General features: G+C 45.8%; 1 protein-coding gene across 1 annotated transcript in view; it reads left to right on the forward strand.

Moving 5' to 3' along the window:
* The window catches only part of LOC147725809 (uncharacterized), a 403274-nt gene that overhangs the window by 333150 nt on the left and 49848 nt on the right, over positions 1-20276 (forward strand). The window lies entirely within an intron of this gene.

Consider the following 20276-nt stretch of genomic DNA (forward strand, 5'->3'; position numbering starts at 1 on the left):
AATAGAAACTTTATCTCAGCTCTGACACTACCGTGGTTCTGGAAATGGCGCAGTGAAGTAGTAACCAGCTTTGCATGTGAACACTAGGTCCGATTGACCGAGTGTTATGTGACCCCTTAGTGAGTAGGTTTTGGCTAACAGGAGCCTTTTCCAGAGCACCTCGTTGCTCAAGACGGAAGGTTCCCATGCTTGTCTTCATCTGTCTATGTATATGTTTGTGGTTGTGTGTGTGTGAAAGTTTATGTTTGTATGCATTCAAATGTGTGTGTTTGTGTCTGTGTTTGTGTGTACATATGTGTTTGCCTTTGTGTGAGTATATGTATGTGTCTATGTTTCTGTGTGTTTGTGTCTGCTGTGTGTACGTGTGTTTCTGTGTGTTTGTGTGTGTTTTAATTTAAGAGCAGTCAGTAACATCATTGTCAGTCCCTAGTTTCTGAAAATCATTGGACCAAGCACCAGAACATTCCTCAAGATCTTGTGATGGGCACACAAGTACAAAATGGACCAATGCACAATCCAAGGGGGAATAGATGTGATGTGAGTTGGCACTTGTATAGCGCGCTACCACTCCAAGGAGCATCTTGCCGCTTCGACTCCTAGTTATGCCTGTCTGCGGGGGCGTTCAGAGTAACGCTGTGCATCCGGAGTCTGACAGAGAAAAGATCCATGTTTTTAATAGTTTTCTGAATTTTTGCTCTGTTGCAGTTTGACGCAGGGACAGGGGTAGTTTGTTCCATGCCTTGGCGCCAATGACTGCTATGGACTTTCCTCCCCTAGTCATCAGCCTAAACCTGGGAACATGGAGCGGATTTGCCGTGGAGGACCTGAGTGCCCGTGACGGATGGTATTGTCTAAAGTACTTGCGCAAATACAGTGGGCCTTGATGATGGAAGGCTCTGTATGTGATGGTGAGAACCTTAAACAGGATGCACTTATGTACCGGGAGCCAATGTAAGGCATCCAATGCTGCAGAGGCCGAGGACTTTCTGGGCAGTCTGAGGACCAACCTAGCGGCTGCGTGCTGGACCATTTGAAGTCTGTGCAGGGCTGATTTATTTAGCCCTGCATACAGACTGTTACAATAATCCCGACTGGATGTTATTAGTGCTACAGCAACCATCCGTCTGGCACTCAGGGGAAGCAGGTCAAAGAATTTTCTGAGACCCCTAATGATACTAAAACATACCCCTGCTACTTCTTTGGTTTGTTGATTAAATGACAGAGTGTTGTCAAATTTAATGCCCAAATTTCGTGCTGCATTGATAGCCTTAGGGGGGGCTTCTACCTTTTCGGGCCACCAATTCTGCAGAGAGAAACAGTTGTTAGGACCAAAAGGCACAATCACTGTTTTAGCCGAATTACATTTTAAGTGGTTGTGTGTCATCAACTTAAAGGTTGCTGACAAGCATTCTCTCAATGTCAGTTCAGCATTAGATTGATTCTTATCAAGAGTCAAAACCAGCTGGGTGTCGTCGGCATAACCAATTGTACTAATGTTGAAGGAAGAAATTAGTTTAAGAAGGAGACCATATATAGGTTAAACAAAGTGGGGCTCAAGCTTGAGCCCTGCGGAACCCCTGTTTTCATAATTTTTTCTTCGGAGCAGAGATTGCCCAGCATAACAATCTGACGCCTGTGAGCCAGATAGTTTTTAAACCATTCGAGCACGGTTCCTACTATGCCTGCATTAGCAAGGCGATGTAGAAGGATAGCATGGGACACCATGTTGAATGCTGCAGAGAGATCCAATAGGACAGCCATCTTTCCCTGATCCAATGCAGCTCGAATGGTTTCGGTGGATGATAAGAGTGCAGATTCGGTGGAGTGGTGGGTTCTGAAACCTGCTTGACAGGGATGCAGGATGTCATTTCCTTCCACAAATGCCATCAATTGTTTATTGACATAAGATTCTGTAATTTTACAAATAGCAGGGAGAAGGGAGATGGGACGTAGATTGGACAAGTCTGGGAAGGTGGAATCTCTTGGGTTAGGACTTTGGGCTTAGTGAAGCTGTTAACGATTTTGAAAATTTATTTTTGTTTGTTGTTAGATGCTTCGATACGGGAGGTAAAATACTTGATTTTTGCAGTTTTAATAGAGGCATGATAAAATCTACTTGCACTCTTATATACCTCCTTTGCTTCATTCCCATAGCTCCGTCGCCACGTTCGCTCTAAAAGTCTGACTTCCACTAACTGTTCTTTAAGTTTGTCTGAGAACCAGGGAGCGGATAGTCTCTTTTTCCCTATGGTACCAGTTCTTTCTGGATTTCTGATCTTATTCCCAATCTCTGTCATCCATCTCTCAAACCTCTGATAGTCTATCGTGGTGTTCCCTGAGAGAGTTGGTTTACTCTCCTTGGCCCACCTACCAAGGTCAGGGTGTTCCATGATTTTCCCAAAACAAGGTAGGGTTTTCCCCTTTTTTGCTACCTCCTTTGCCATCATCTCATTCCCTTTTAATTCAATATTGAATTCAATAAAGTAGTGGTCCGTCCAGGTTTGTGGCATGGGGCCTTTTACAGTCATTTCATCTAAATTGGAGCTAATGCAATCAAGGGTGTGCCCCGCCTCATGAGTAGCTTCTAGAGTCCTTAACATTAGTCCCAGAGCCTGCAACGTTTCTTTGAGACTAGAGGCGTAATGGTCATTAGGGTCGTCTAAATGGAGGTTCAAATCTCCTAGAAGGGTAAAATTGGCGTACCTGAGGGTCAGATCACCCAGCACTTCCCCTACGCTGGCAAGAAACTGTGTGGGTTGGCCGGGAGGGCGGTACAGCAATGCCCCCGAGAACGTGAAACTGTTGTGCGCTTGTATGCAGAAATTCAGGCTCTCAGCTCCTCTAATGTCTGGAAGCTCCCTACTGAGCATTTAATAGTGTCCCTATAAATGATAGCCAAGCCACCCCCCGCTGTTCTACGCGATCTTGTCTGCAAATAGAAAAACCAGGGGGTAGGGCATGCACTATGTCTGGGTATGACCACTCACGAAGCCAGGTTTCTGTAATAAATAGGCAATCAAGCTCATTTTCATTGATCAGATCAAATATTTTGAGGGAGTTTTTGCACATTGATCGTGCATTTATCAGACCACACTTCATATACTTGGATTTCTCTTTCTTAATATTAAAGTGGTGGGGTTCCAAGGTGTGTCTACAGGCAGGACAACTAATAGGACCCACCCACTTATCTACATTGAGTGCATGGTTGCAGTTGATATGTACATTTTTATTCAGGGCTAGAATGTCCCCTCTAGATAGGTTCATCACCTGTGCATAGCGGTTGGCCTTTGGCCCATCCTCGGAGCGGACGAGCGCAGACAGGCTGGACTCAGGCTCGACTCCGGCGCGACTATGGCACGCCCGCTGCTCGCGTTCGCTGCTCAAAGCGGTGGCCATCTTCCTTTGTAGTCCCTTCTACAGCGCTAGGGCACTGGGACTTGTAGTTTCTCACCAGAAATCGTGAGGGGGCTGATCACGCGTCTCCGGCCTCAGCACCTAATCGTCTGTGAGCTCGGAGGGGCTCGCTCAAACAATGCGATATGTGGATTTAGGCAGTGGGCAGTTTAAAAATACACAAATTACGCCGCAAATGAAAGGGGGTAAAATAACACAATATTTTAAAATGACATGCAGGCTATCACCCGGCTTCCGCCTCAGGTGCACAGATTAGTTAAATACAGTAGGCAGAGACAGTAGAGTAGTGTTTCACCAGGCCCCCGCCTCAGGTGAAAAAGGAGTCAGAGATACTAAGGGTATGAATACGATGTCGGTCGGAATTGTTACCGACCGACACTGTCTTGGTCTCAGGACCGACTGACCTCCGGTCCGTGGGTCCGCCTGCCTGAATACGATGTGACCGAACACTTTATGGTCACATACTCCCTTTTCTCTATGGGAGCCTCTGTTACGACCGTACACCTGCCTTAACACAGGCTCTCATAGAAAAATCTGGGGTGTCGAAAACCTTGTACCCTGTGGCAGGCACACTACGGTGTCTGTCACACAGTGCAGGGATTTTCCAGGAGGCGCACTGGGTACCCCCTCGACTGACAACCGTAGGTCGCTGGGCGAAGGGTGCCCGCTAGGGGCCCCCAAAGTAGCTTTCTGATAGCCTTTCTGTGTCGGAAAGGCAGGCACGGAAAGGCTATCAGAAACTGTCACCGTAAACAGGTGGTCATAGGGGATTAAGGTGCAGATCCGACTGCTCAGAATACCCGAGAGCCAGTCAGAACCGCATTGGACTCACCGAATTGTTTACGCTTCAACCGCCTACACTGAAATCGGGCGGTGGGAACGCAACCCGACCGAAAAGTCTCCGAGTGAATCGGTCAGCTTCTGATCAGTAGTCGGAGGCTTTCCGACCGACATTTTAATCGGCCCCTAAGGGGAATATTTACAATGGGATATTGCCACCAGAACGTCACTTTTAGCGACATCTGGGAGCGATATCTCCTTCCCCTAATTTACAAAGTGATGTTAAGCCACTTAACTTAGCTTAACACCACCTAGTGAATAAGGCCCATTTTCACGCTTCACTTACCGTGAAATGGGCGTGCAATGTTTGTGGCAGTGGAAGTTCCGCATTTTTATGCTGCCCCACATTTACATGGCTGTGGCAGTGCAAAAAACAAAGACCATGGAATACCTGGTTTTAGACTGGCAATATGAGTAGAAATTATTAATTTCTGCTAGTTTTTAGCTCCATCCATGTGTTCTGCATTCTGCAGCACGCATAGAAAATCGCCTTTCAAGATTGTTTATGTGCAGAAAGGCATCAACAATTCTGGTGTAACACAGGGCTCTGACATTTTGTTGTGAATATCCCCCTAAGTTTATGTTCAAAGCATACACCAGTCGATACATTTTCAAATTCACAAAATACAGTTCTATCTGCCCAATAAAATATCTGTATGCCAAAATAAAGATGCCAAAATATCTACTACCAAAATATATGTATTCCAAAACACAGATGTAAAAATATCTACTACCTAAATATATGTATTCCAAAACACAGATGTAAAAATATCTACTACCTAAATATATGTATTCCAAAACACAGATGTAAAAATATCTACTACCTAAATATATGTATTCCAAAACACAGATGTAAAAATATCTACTACCTAAATATATGTATTCCAAAACACAGATGTAAAAATATCTACTACCTAAATATATGTATTCCAAAATACAGATGTCAAAATATCTACTACCTAAATATCTATTTATCAAAATACTAGCAGCCCGTCCCGACGCTGTCCGGGTATGAAATAGAATGTGTGTAATGTGTGTTTTTGGCAAGGGCAATTTATTTTAAAATCTCGCGGTAGACAACATTTTTTGTTTCATTAGAATAGGGACGGAGAAGAGCCAGCTGCAGCCCTGGTTGATGTTAGCAGGCGCGTGTAATTGGTGTAGTGATCCGCCGCCTGAGCCCGGCTACAGCCCTGGTTGATGTTAGCAGGCGCGCGTAATGTCGTTGAATGAGAGAGTTATCAGCCGCGGGTAAATCCGTTTAATGAGAGAGTTCAGGGACAGCGAGTAGGAGAGGCTGCAGTAATTGTCCCCGCAGACACACTCATTTGCGTATTCCCCCGCTTGAGGACCAGATGCAGGCCTGTTTGATGTTAGCAGGCGCGTGTTCCCCCGCTTGAGGCCCAGCTGCAGCCCTGGTTGATGTTATCAGGCACGTGTAATTAGTGTACTGATCCGCCGCCTGAGCCCGGCTAGAGCCCTGGTTGATGGTAGCAGGCGCGTCTAATTTCGTTGAATGAGAGAGTTCAGTAACAGCGCGCAGGAGAGGCTGTAGTAATATTACTTACCAGGCCTCCAGCTGAACGAGTTTGTCATGCCCCCAGCACACGGCCACAGCAGACGATCTTCTGATTAATGTACGACCCACATGGCATGAAGGGCGGAACGTAGCACACGCCCCCAGCGTTTCTCACGCCCCTAGCGTGCCCCTTGATGCGGCACAATTGCGTTCACATGGCATGAAGGCCGGACACGCGCCCCCAGCGTTTCTCACACCCCAGGTGCCCCTTGATGCTGCGCAGCAACGTAATTGGCGCTTGTATGTACGACCCACATGGCATGAAGGGCGGACACACGCCCCCAGCGTTTGTCACGCCCCCAGCACACGCCCACAGCCCACAATGTGATGGCCATATCACACGCCCCCAGCATTAGTCACGCCCCCAGCCCACGCCCACAGCACAACGCAGACACGCCCACAAGGAACTACTTTGCTGGCATGGTTCTTTTACCTTTTAAATGTATATGGTGTCCTGCGGTACAATTGTATGTCTTGCACTGTATGATTGTGATTAACACCACTGTTTCTTGAAAAGTTAATAAAAACAATTTAAAAAAAATGTATATGGTGGCCATCTGCATAGCCTATGTCCTTCTGCTGCAACTGCCCTTTCCAACGCTGTATTGGGTGTTGTGATTGGTGCTTGGTTACTGAGATTACCCGCCTCAAAGGTTTGGGCTCTCTCTTTATAATATTAGTATGGATAGAAGTTAAAATATCTACTACCAAAATATATGTATTCCAAAATACAGATGTAAAAATATCTACTACCTAAATATCTATTTATCAAAATATAGAAGTTAAAATATCTACTACCTTGAGCTTGGTCTCTGGCGGCAGAAAAGGAAGATGGCGGTTTGACTCCGCCACTGAAAGGCGTACGGCCGCTCTCCTCTGAGATCTCCAGCTGCCCGCAGCCGCAATGTTCTCCTTCCATCGAGCTCCCGTGGGATTTGAAGTCTGGTATATTCATCCCTATGGCCGCTGTTAGTGTTTCTTGGGGGAAAACTAAAGAAGAAAGAACTCGGTACTTTTGGTTTTCGGCTGCATCTGGCGTGGGCTGCAGCAGCCATGGTCTTATCGCTGCAGCGGCAGTATCCGTGCTCTTCTCCTGTTCCTGTTTCGGCCTCAGCGTCCTGACGGCGTGGGGTGTGGCTGCTGCTGAGGCCACTCTACCAGACTCTGGGTTATTCAGTCGCCTGCCACCTGCCGCAGTGCTCTTCTTTCCATTTACCGACCGGCAGTGCTTAAGGTAATCTATCCTGACGGTAGCACACGTGGGGTCAAAGCTAAGTGTTCTATCCTCACGGCGTTCGCAATAGACTTTTGTGGGAATCCATAAAAGGAACTTGGCAGTTGCTACTGGCTCCTGTGGGGGAACTTAAAAACTCAAAAACTCAACAAAAAAAAAAAGGAAAGAAGAGATCTTGGCGCTGGATATATCCCGATTTCAGCTGTATGCAGTGTGGGCAGTGGTCGCAGTTCTAGCATAATTTTAGTGCTGCAGCAGCAGTCTCCTTCTTTCTGACTTTGTATCCTGTCTCCTGACGGATGTACCGGCTCACCCACACCAGCTGTATGATCCGCTCCACCCGCATAGCGAGGTGGCTTACAGCCAGGGGGCCCACTCAAATATCGGCGCGGGTTATGCTGTTTGCATCAAGGTGTGGCAGTGGAGTGTTGCACAAGTGGCGAGACAGCGCTATACTGATGCTGGGGTCTGCATTTCAGCTGAAGGAAAGACTGAGAGTGAAGCAAGGAGTGATGGCCCCACCACGGTCAACGCGTCAAGGGCTCATAGAGGTACAGGTAGAGAGCGGAGGACTCCACACTACAGTTAAAGGTGTTGAAGGTCAGTTGGGTTCTGCAGATGATTTCCCTGTAAACAATGCTGCAATGCCTGGGAGAGCTCCAATAGCCAACAGTATATCAAGTTGTCAAACGGATCCTCAGGTGGGAAAGCCCATTCTTAAGTTACTACGCTCAGGAAAAGCTACAGCTCTTCTCCATATTACTCTTGGACTCAGATGAGGTGGGAATAAGCCACAATGTAGTGCAGAACCACTTGGATGAAGAAAGGGAGAGGGCGAAGAGCCATCACTCGCTAGTATTATGCAGGCCTTAAATGCTCAGAGAGCGGAAGCACAAGCCTATTACCAACAGGCAAGGGTTTACTGCATCAAAATCAAAAAAACACTGTCTAAGGTTACTACCAAGGTTTACCACTTAACTGCGGATGTCTCTGAATGGCAGGAGCGGGTTTCAGGCGTGGAGGAAGTCAGTACTCACACGGTCAAGTTTGTTACTGCACAGGAGTCACAGCTTGCTTCAATGCAACTTTAAATTGACGATCTTGAAAATCGTCAGCAGCGTCATAACCTCAGGATTTTCGAGGTACCGGAGGGGAGAGAAGGCTCTGATCCTCGGGCATTTGTTGTGGACTTGCTACAGAAAGCTTTCCCGGACCTGGATGACTAGGACATGGACACGCAGATCCAAAGAGCACATTGTCTTCCTCTATTTTTGTCATCAAACTCGCAAGCCAGGAAAAATTATTCTAGGCCTATTTTGGTATTTTTAGGAAACTTCTTGCTCCGCCAGGCTATTTTTTTTAAGGCCCGGCCAACGGCTCCTGTTCAAGTGGACTCCATGTCAATCTTCGTGAGATCCAATTTGTGTAAGTCATCTATGGATAAGAGATAGCAGCTTCATCAGCTCATGGATTCATTTAAGTCTGTTTGTTCTCAGGTCTTCTTGCAGAAGCCTGCCCGGCTCAAAGTTATTAAGGACGGTCGCTCATACTTCTTCTCAAGTGAGCAAGAGGCTAAAAAAGCATTGGCTAATTGGCTGACCACCCCCAATCCCTGACTAATTTAATGTCCTGGCTTAATCTGTTTTGTGTTTTTGGCATTGGGAAGTAGGCAATGCCATTTGGGTTGTAATTTTTGCAATACTTAAAGAGGATCTTTTCTTTACTTTCAGTAATAGTTTCTCAGGGTTTTTTTTGCAGATAATTCACCGGGGGGTGTGGTTGGAGGGGGCGGTGTGTGGTTTGGTTGGGGGCCACCGGGGGAGGGGCAGTCATGGGGTCTTTCATTTGCTGTTGGTTATGATAGCCGTAAGGGCGGTGATTCCTTTTCTAAGGAACGGGGTGGGGGACATGGGGGGGGTGGTCTGAAGGGTTTGGGAGGAAGGTGGGGGTTAAGTAGTCACAATATTTTTAAAGTTGCACAGAAAATTTTTGTAAACTGTTGGGAGCATATGTTTGGTGTGAAAATGTGTAGGTTGTGGTAAATAAATATTTACCGGCTGAATTTCTATGCAGTAAAGTTCAATAAAATAACTCAATCGAAAATAAGAGTCAAAGTCCGTGGCATCTGAGTTTCAAAATGGGTTTTTATTCCATAAAATGGAATGGTTTGAACCAGGATATCATGTTCCTTTCACCATAAAGGATCAGGAAGGGATAGAGCATACTTTATTGACAGAGTACAACTTTTATAGTTAATGCACATAATGATGAGGAATACAGAAGGCGTAACAGCTGAGAGAAACGAGATAAGAACACATGTGCGTAGCAATACGTAATCAGAAGGCGTGCACAAGGGCGTACACAGAGGTGTGTGCTAGAAACGTCACATGAAAGTGTCACAAGTGGGTGGATACATAGTGGAATCTTGCAGTGTCAGCAGAAATCTGTAGCAAGGTTGCGCGCGCAGCAGCATGACGTGTGACTGACGTGAGGCTGGAGGGTGCAGGGGACTTGACATTTAACACTAGAGGAAAGAGACAGAAGTCTGGCATGTCAGATCAACTCGTTCCTAAATCATATCTGATATCTTGTGTTTGGGGAACTATATTATCTAGAAGGAAAGGTCTCTTGGGCAAAGGCTACTCTATACTGACTATTAATGCGTGCATATGTGACTACGTGTCTGCGTGAAATGCGAGGGGCCATGGGCCTACCATGGTAACAGGAGCAATGAATTACTTGCATGGAGACAGAGAGGCCGGGCCCTTTGCTCTGCAGCCGGGGAAATGTTTATCTATTCTGCTAGACTGGAATGTGTTTTCGAGGAGCTGAACTCGGCTATACTGATAACTTGAAGGCAAAATACTGTCTTTGGCAGGCAAGCAGGCCGAGCCGGGCACCGCTCGCCGCGCAGGGAGTAGGACAGAGGTCAGGGAGGCATCCCACGTTGCAGCTTTTCAGGAGGCAGAAAACAGAAAGGGCTCGATGGCAGAAATCAGGGCCTAGCTCTGCAGGGCTAGGAAAAACGTGGAAGTGCACCATGAAAAGACGTTGGCAAGGCATACTTAGGAACCGAATTATCGATCCATTCATGGTGGATCTGAAAGAGGACATGTTAACGTTGGACGCAAATGTATTTGCGTCTTCATAGCAGGTCGAGGAGGGAAGTTACATGCACTTTAAGCTCGTACATGGAGACGGTGGGGTTCACGTTAGGGGACACAATTGACTATAAAAATTTATATTACCTCATTCCCTCCTTGTCCCCTACGGACCCTTCATGATATATCTATCCTCATTAGTCCATCTACTTGTTCATATAACATCATTTGCTCTTCCTTTTTCAGGCGGGATTTAGAACGTGGACTTGGATGAGGAAAACAGGATGTGGCGCACAAGCCGCAAATCGCCGGCCCACATTGTAAACATAGGCAACAACTGAATACTACGAGAAGGGCTATTCCGAGGAAGGATAGGACTTTCCATCCCCAGGCTGACAACACGCTCCAGAACCAACCGGACCAAGTCCAGGTACCTGGATTCTGATGTATCTGGCTTGCAATCTTATGGAGACGTGTAATGGCTTTATATACTGACGGTGCATTATTTGGAATGAAAACACAGCAGCTCGATCCGAGGACTTTACAGGCCCCGCCCCTATCGGCCAGGATGACGTCAAGGACGAGACGATTTTGAAGAACGACAAGTCTCATAGCAGACTGTTCCTCGGTCAAGTTACCTAGGGCGGAAGTAGTTTCATTCACTACTGCTTCGAGGGTCCTGGTTAAGTGACGTATAGATTTACTATTAAAGACAGCACCTAAATAGGGAAAGAAACCTTTATTGAAATCTGTGTATCGTTCCCATGCCGTTTCAGTATAGTCGACAAGCGGGAGATCTCTTTTGGGTCTATGAACTAGATGGGAGTTTCTATGATAATCAGGTGGAGCTAGAAAAACAGGTGGCAGAAGGAATGCAATGTAACATGTCCCATCCCAATCTAGTGGCAAACGTATATAGGCTGTATGACCGCAAATGAAATAGGAATGGCGGGTAGCTTTGAATGTAGACTTGCCTTTATCACTGAATTCGATCACAGTAGTACATTTACTATGACCTAGAGGTACTGAACCATTCTTTCTAACACATAATTCGCCTTTGACGGGTAATACTGACATAGAGAGTAAGTCTGGTCCTGTATCAGACTGAACATTTAAAATCATGAGGTTGAGTGTATAATTACCTAATCCATATACTTCATTTTCTAGATCGGTCCCTGTCCCTTGTGGAAGACCCTCCTTGTTAGGGTAACATGCTTTATGCAGAACTGTATTCAGATTTCCCCATATCCAACTGCCTTTGTAGACTATGGACGCAGAGTCTAAAGAATTTATTAAACTAAACCAGGCACCACAGGAACCATTATGTGTGAACGGATACGGGAAGAGGGGTAGGACTCCCTTGTATTTCTGATAGGGAGGAAGTCGGCCACATATCCAACAATTGGTAGCATTGCTGGTCTGATGAGAATGATGTAACATACTGATAAAAGTACTGTTGCGCAGCGCAAGTCGGTAAGACAACTCATGCGGGGGCAGTTCACTGAAGGTATGCTCGACAGTGCCGTTTGGAAAGAAATGTGCATGTATGGAAAGAGGGAAATACACGTGGAGCAGAAAACTCGCAGCAATAATCATAAGACTCAGAAAAAACATAATCAATAATGTCACAATACAGTGACTACGAAGAGATTTACAATATTCTCGTTTCTTGAGCTGTTTCTGTCTATCTCTCTCTCTATTGGGGTCTAACGGGTACATGTCAGAAACTTGTCTAACCGATTCACCTAGGGGAGGACTTAAACAATTAAACTGTCTGACTTGCTAGACCTCAGCTTTAATTTATATTCCTGTTGAGGAGTTTTCTCTACCAGGGGAAGTTTAGAGTCACTGGAATCTGGGCAGTCCTTAGAGGGGGAGGAAGAGTCAGTCTCTGGCGGCGATCCGTAAAGTTTTTTAACATGACTCATATGGACCCATCCCTTGCGGCCCTCCAACTTCACTGCCGTCCTCGTGGTCAATAAGACGAGCTTCGGCTCCTGCCAGCGGGGCTCCAGCGGGCTTCTCCTGTCGAAATGTCGTACAAAAACGAAGTCCCCCGGTGTAATCTCGTGCGGCTTCACCTCGGTGTTGTCGGGGAAGGCTGCAGCTACCTGTGAACGACAAGATTGTAGTGCAGACATCAAGGAGGCAAGGTAATCTGTCAACATGTTACTATCAACATCAGTAATTTTACGAGGCAGAGGCGTCCCCCACATATTCGGTGGCCTACCAAAGACCACCTCATACGGGGATAGCCCTGTTCTAGAGTGTGCAACCATTCTCATGTAAAACAATGCAACTGGCAAGGCGACTATCCAGTCTACCCCTTTCTCGGCACAGATTTTTGCAAGACGTGTTTTCAGTGTTTGATTGTGGCGTTCCACGAGACCTGCTGCCTCGGGATGTCGGACGCAGTGGAATTTCCACTGATATCCTAGCAGGAGTGAAACCTGCTTCATTAATTCGGACGAGAATGGTTGGCCGTTATCTGAGTACACGACACGAGGCAAACCGTACCGTGGGAAGAATTCATGAACCAGCTGCTTGGCAGTGGTCGGAGCAGTGTAATCTGGGACTGGATAGGCTTCTGTCCAACGGGAAAGTGCACAAACAACTACGAGGACATATTTGAATCCTCGACATCGTTCCATCTGGATATAATCCATCTGGAGGACTTTAAAAGGGTAATCGGGAGGATTGAATCCACCTTGTTCTACGGGAATGCTTTTACCTGGATTGAACTGACAACAGATCATGCAAGTACGCACTTTCTGTTTTGCTGCTGCTCGTAAATGTTTGTTGTACCAGAGATTCTGTAAACTGTCTAACATGGCTTTTTCTCCCAGGTGTGCTGGACTATGTGCAGTGTTGATCATAACTTGAACCATAGAGTCGGGGAGAAACCATGTGGCTTTTCCCTTCGTCATCCATCCCTGATCTGTCTGGATCCCTCCTAGTTCAGTCCATTTCTTTATTTCATCTGGAGTAGCATGTGTCTGTATGTCAATTACATCTAGTGCGGGATCCTTAACTGTCATGCAATGTGTCGGTGTCAGAACTATTGTCTTTGTCATGTCAGCTGCATGTATATGAGTCAGAGCTGTGTGTCTTGCTGTTTGATCTGCCAGGTCGTTACCCTGGGAAATGGTGTCGGTAACTTTAGTATGTGCCTTGCACTTCATGATAGCTATGGCTGAAGGCAGATGTATTGCTTCCAATAATTCTTGAATGAGGGGACCATGTTGGATTTTGGCTCCGTGAGAGGTCAAGAAACCTCTTTCCTGCCAGAGTACACCGAAGTCGTGTACAACTCCAAATGCATAACGTGAATCTGTGTATATGTTAACATTCCTGTTTTTGGCTATTATACAGGCTCGGGTCAGAGCAATAAGCTCTGCAGCTTGAGCAGACAGTGTATCAATGCGGTGTGTTTCTTTGACTTCAGTTTCAGTGGTCACTGCATATGCGGCCACTAATTCGCCTGTGCTTGTCCTCATACATGAACCATCCACGTAAAGTGTCAGGTCTGGGTTAGTCAGTGCAACATCTGTCAAGTCTCGTCTGGGCTTAGTTACTGCATTAATGATCTCTATACAGTCATGTGGAGCCGGATCTGTAATGTTCGAAGGTAACAATGTGGCAGGATTGAGTATGTTACAGCGTCTGATTTCTATGTGTGGCTGGAACAATGTTAATTCATAACCTGTCAGTCGTGCTATAGTCAAGTGTTGGGTCTGTGTTCTATTTAAAAGAACTTCCACAGAGTGTGGAACTTGTACTGTCAGGGGGTGTCCTAACACTATGGAATCACTTTGTCGGATTGCTAGGGCTGTTGCTGCAACTGATTTTAAGCACGCAGGCAGAGCCTGGGCTACCGGATCTAATGTACTCGAAAAATAAGCACAAGGTTTATGTGAACCTGCTTGGTCTTGTGTGAGGACAGACAATGCTGTACCATCACGTTCTGTAACAAAGAGTGTAAAAGGTTTGCTGTAACAAGGTGTTGCTAAAACTGGTGCTTGACATAATGCTTTCTTTAATTCATCAAAAGCCTGTGTGTGTTCCTGAGTCCAAGGGAGGACAGTCGAAGTCGCTGCCTCCTGTGTTGTCAACTGTATAAGTGGTTTGGCTAGAAATGCGTACTGGGGAATCCATTGCCTGCAGTAAGAGGTGAGGCCGATGAAGGCCCGCACTTCCTTTTGTGTCGTGGGTTGCGGTAAGTGTGCAATTAACTCGATGCGGTCAGGTGTTAGCTGTCTCCCCCTCTTGGACAGCAAGTGCCCAAGGTACACCACTTGCTGAACACAGAATTGTAACTTTGAAGGGGAAACCTTGTGTCCTTTGTCAGCCAGAAAATGTAAGACTGTCAGTGATGCGTGTTCACATTCAGGTTCGCTACGAGCGGTGATCAGCAGATCATCGACGTACTGCAGCAGGGGAGTGTTAACTGGCATTTGAATACTGTCAAGTTGTCTTTTCAATGCTTGGCTGTAGATGCTGGGGCTTTCTGTGAATCCTTGAGGTGCGTGTGCAAATTTGAAGCTTCGACCATTTAAACAGAATCCGAAAAGATATTGGCTCTCTGGATCAATGGGGACACTGAAGAAGGCGTTCTTGAGGTCAATTACAGTAAAGAACGTCGCCTCTGAATCAATAGCAGTCAATAAGGATGAGATGTCGGGGACCACAGGATACTGTGGCACAATGCATTTATTTAATTCTCGCAGATCAATCACCAACCGATAAACTGGTGGTGCATTTGGGTCAGTACGTTTAAGAATCGGAATGATTGGGGAATTACATAGATTGGAGTCGGTTTCGACAACCACTCCCTGTGCAATGAGCTCTTCAATGATTCCCAGTAAAGCCACTACAGCATCGGGTGGTAACTTGTATTGTCTGATTCGGGGCAGTACAACTCCTGACTTGAGGGTAACACGGTATGGTGTAATGTGCATACAACCTACATCAGTTGGGCCTTTCGCCCACAAATGTTCTGGTACATTTTTCAATCTGTCATCAAAATCTCGTAACACATAGTGACCTTTGAAATCACGTAGAAATAGTCTAACTCCTTCCGGAGAACAACATATTACCGCTCCTAGAGCTTTCAGTGTCTTGATACCTAACAAGTTTTCTGGACATGACTTCGTGAGTAGTAAGTCTGTAGTGCGTGACAATGGACCAACTGTTAGGGGGACAGGTTTCGATACTTCATTAACAATAGGCTGTCCTGAAAAACCAAGGGAAACATTCTGTGAGCCTGAGAGGGGTGCCCCTGGAACCTCATTGTGACTTATTGTTGTTCGACTTGCCCCTGTGTCAATCAGAAACTTTCTATCCTTTCCTAATACTTGACTATGTACATAAGGACCCTCTTGATCTACAGGGATTTCAATAAGAGGCAAGCTAACCTCCCTCTCTAGGCTGTTTCATGTGTATCGCTGATAATCGGGATAATCAGATTGTGCATACTGGTACATCTGTTGTGAAACTTGCTGTGTCGCGGCAATAGGCTGTGGCTGTGGTACCGCTACTGTCTGTACTGTCTGTTGGGGAGCATGCATTGGCTGGCTGTTCTGTGGAACATGTTGCTGGACCTGATGTTGGGTCTGATCCTGTCTAGGCTGACGGGGTCTCTCTTTAGTTTTACCTGTGGCTATGTTGTGTTTCAGGACTGTACATTCATTTACATAGTGACCTGGCTGTTTACAGTAGTTGCATGTCCCTTTAACAGGAGCCGCCGAATTATTAGACTGTGTCATACCCCTTTTCTGACCGTCAGCTGGGACTGACTGAGCAACTAGCATTTTCATTTTTGTGTCTTTCATACGTCTTTGTTCGTGATCTTGTTCTTCTCTAATTCTATTCTGGTGGTACTGTAACATTTGTAACATTTGGGATGGCGTATTTGCTTGCCATGTGCTTTCAACTTTATATACACGGTTCTTAACCTGTGGCAGGGAATTCTTGACTAATTTGGTTACAAAAAGGTGCGGGTATGACTCGCTACTTGGTTTCAGGCCACTATTAATAATAAAACATTTCTCGAATCTGGAATAAAAATCACTAGTGTCTTCATCGTGTTTCTGTTTACAGGCTGAGATTGCGTCCCAGTCTTCCTTTTTCGTTGTCAATAATCTTGGCAAAACCTGTACAATTAATCCTGGTAATGCTTTAGCTTTTTCCCCAAGGCCTAACCCTGGAGTACGACCATTTTCCTCGTCTTCTATTTCGGTCCAATTAATCTTTTTATCTCCCACCTCCCATTCTTTCTCTTTGAGTTTCTCGTAAATGCCAGCAGGCAACAGTACTTTTAACATTTTCATAATATCTGAGTACGTGTAGTCACCCATGAGTAGCATATCCTTAATTTCTCGGTGAAAACCTGCAGGGTCTTTATCGTGACAGGGTACTAGTTTCTTCATTTCTAGCAATTCTATTTTAGTGAGGGGTGTATATACATATACACGTTCTAATGTGTCATCGTCTTTTCTTACTGGATGTACTTCTCGTAAGGGATTCTGTCTGTCGAAGTAAAACATTTTTCTTTCTGGGAGTGGTGGAGCTGACATGAACTGTGGTTTCAGAAAAGTACTATACTTGTGTCTATGTTCTAGAATTTCTTTAATTAAATCAGTACCTAGGCCTCTCCATCTATTAGAGAGCAGTTCTATTAATATATCCGGTAAGGGACCTGGATCAGAATGTTGGCTTTTAAACAACGTAATGAGATGCTGAATCATGTATACACTAGCTAATTTCTGTTCATCAGGGGAAAGGCTCAAAAACATCTGAGCTACTGCATCATCATTATACGTACTAGAATTGTCGGCCCATTGTACGGCGGACCGGGCTAGTTCTTGTTCATCCATGGAATTGAGTACATGGTACCCCATTCGATCTTGAAGTATTTTATCGGTAGCCTGAAACAAATGTTCAGGAGTCCTTGGATTTGACATGGCTGCTTGAAAAAGTCTCTTACTTTCTGGACGTACCGGACGCATTGTATTATTAAAGGGTCTTCCCTTACCTACGTATGCTATCATTTCTCTAGCTGGTAATTGCAATGCTTCTGCTGTGGTCTCTGGTTGTTCCTCCTCCTCCGAGGATTCATTCTTGTCTGTATCTATTTCTCTTTCAGGCTGTCTTCTTTCGTGTATTTTTACTACAGCTTTTCGGATCCTTCTGTACATGTTTTCTATACAACTCTGTCTATCATGCTTTCCGTCTGCTATATTCTGACCCCATTTGTTAAGTGCTTTCATCTCTTCCTTGTCTACACCAGGCCTATCTTGATCTCTTATCAAGCAGTTTAGAAAGAAGCGTAATATCATACCTTAAGTGTCAACTTTCTGGTATGCCATGGCCTCGCCAATACTTTCAGGACCTTCCCCCGTTTGGACAAAATTATATATTCTGTCTAGATGATCAATCATTCCTGGTAGTAACATTAAATAGTTTGCAACTCGTCGTAGACGTACTGATGCTAGCATCATTCTGTCGTCTTTACCGGGTACTGGATCATATCTACAGTCTGTGAGAGGCTCTTTAAGTATGTCGTAACTCGCTGTTTGAGGTGTACGTTGTTTTGCTAAATCCCTATAAGTCAGTCGATGTGCTTGTGGCGGTGTTTGAAAACCTCCTGTCGCACCTCCTGAGGTGCCAGGTCCAAAAGGATTTAGTGGATGAATGCCAGGAATAATAGGTGCGGGAAGGGCTGGGGAAACAGGCGCAGGATGTGGAACGGGAGGAGGTGGAGTTTGTTGTTGCGGAAGTGGGTGTAGATTATCCTGGGGTGGGGTGTCGTCAGCAGGTGGTGCATGGACACGTGGATTTGTATATGCGGGAGCTACGTCGTCTAAATAGGAAGAAAGGAATATGTCCTTTGCGGTCTTGTGGCGTAATTTAGTCGGAACTAATGGAGGGGGCAGATCTTTTGGTACTTCCGGGGTGGCCTTAGGTAAACCCTCGGCCAAAAGAGGATACATACCATTCGCAAGAGTATTTCGCTGTCGGTCTACTTGTTCTGCTTTGACTCGTATACCTTCCTCAACTAATTCATTTTCTCGAGCCTTTTCTGAATCTGGTCTATGTTTTTCTGCTTTTCTGAATTCTTTTTTTGTTCGTTTATGCGATTCTTTACGCCACAATTCTATAGCGTCTTTCTGAGATTGTCTGGCTTTCTTTTTCCATAGTGCTTCTTCTACTCTCATGATGCAATCAGCATCCCATGTCCCTGTAACGGGCCATCTGTATTTCTCTTCTAGGTTCTTAGTATAATCGGCCCATAAATCTAGGTACAGTATGGCATCTAAGCCATGCTTATGGTACATAAAATTTCCGGGAGTGTCCCTGGGTGGGACAGGAATTGCTTCCTCTAGTATCCCTTTCCTAGTTCCTATCTGTCTTAATTTGCTGAATAATGGCATCTTGGTACTTGACACTTGATACTTACTTGAACCTGAACACACTTTTGACACAGAAACACAGTAATGTATATCAAACAGTCACTCATACCACGACATTAATCACATAAAAACATTTTTGAACACACATTGACTACCATTGGACTCTAAAACGAGAACAAAATCGAACCCTTGAATGTCTGAATTTCTTGATATACTGCTAAACAGTACAGATACACTGCTAAAACAGTGCAGACCGGGTCTGTGTACCCAAACCCGTCTTTACCGGATACATAGTAATGCACCCGTCTAGATGCGTCCCCAGCAACGGTACTCACCGGGAAGCACGGAACGGAAGGCCTCGGAAACTCGACTGGACTGGACCGGACTGGACTGGACTCGACTCGTGACGTAGATACTTCGGAACTGGTGGGCCTCTAGATACCTCGGACCTTGTTCTCTTTGGCTGGGCTCTGGTCGGGATCCTCCGCACTCCTCACCGCCTCGTCTGGGTGCTGATCGCAGTCTCCGTCACCTCCGTAGGCCTGAGGGAGATACAGGAAATCCTGCGGGTACGCGTAATTGTCCGTCTTGGCTGGGGCAGGGGGCAAAGCCTGCAACGCACCTACCGGCGCGTGGGGTGGGGGAGGGGTCCCTGTTCGGGCGCCAAATTAATGTGGTAAATAAATATTTACCGGCTGAATTTCTATGCAGTAAAGTTCAATAAAATAACTCAATCGAAAATAAGAGTCAAAGTCCGTGGCATCTGAGTTTCAAAATGGGTTTTTATTCCATAAAATGGAATGGTTTGAACCAGGATATCATGTTCCTTTCACCATAAAGGATCAGGAAGGGATAGAGCATACTTTATTAACAGAGTACAACTTTTATAGTTAATGCACATAATGATGAGGAATACAGAAGGCGTAACAGCTGAGAGAAACGAGATAAGAACACATGTGCGTAGCAATACGTAATCAGAAGGCGTGCACAAGGGCGTACACAGAGGTGTGTGCTAGAAACGTCACATGAAAGTGTCACAAGTGGGTGGATACATAGTGGAATCTTGCAGTGTCAGCAGAAATCTGTAGCAAGGTTGCGCGCGCAGCAGCATGACGTGTGACTGACGTGAGGCTGGAGGGTGCAGGGGACTTGACATTTAACACTAGAGGAAAGAGACAGAAGTCTGGCATGTCAGATCAACTCGTTCCTAAATCATATCTGATATCTTGTGTTTGGGGAACTATATTATCTAGAAGGAAAGGTCTCTTTGGCAAAGGCTACTCTATACTGACTATTAATGCGTGCATATGTGACTACGTGTCTGCGTGAAATGCGAGGGGCCATGGGCCTACCATGGTAACAGGAGCAATGAATTACTTGCATGGAGACAGAGAGGCCGGGCCCTTTGCTCTGCAGCCGGGGAAATGTTTATCTATTCTGCTAGACTGGAATGTGTTTTCGAGGAGCTGAACTCGGCTATACTGATAACTTGAAGGCAAAATACTGTCTTTGGCAGGCAAGCAGGCCGAGCCGGGCACCGCTCGCCGCGCAGGGAGTAGGACAGAGGTCAGGGAGGCATCCCACGTTGCAGCTTTTCGGGAGGCAGAAAACAGAAAGGGCTCGATGGCAGAAATCAGGGCCTAGCTCTGCAGGGCTAGGAAAAACGTGGAAGTGCACCATGAAAAGACGTTGGCAAG

Source organism: Lissotriton vulgaris, chromosome 3_1 (genome assembly GCF_964263255.1).
Source record: "Lissotriton vulgaris chromosome 3_1, aLisVul1.2, whole genome shotgun sequence".
Taxonomy (NCBI): Eukaryota; Metazoa; Chordata; class Amphibia; order Caudata; family Salamandridae; genus Lissotriton; species Lissotriton vulgaris.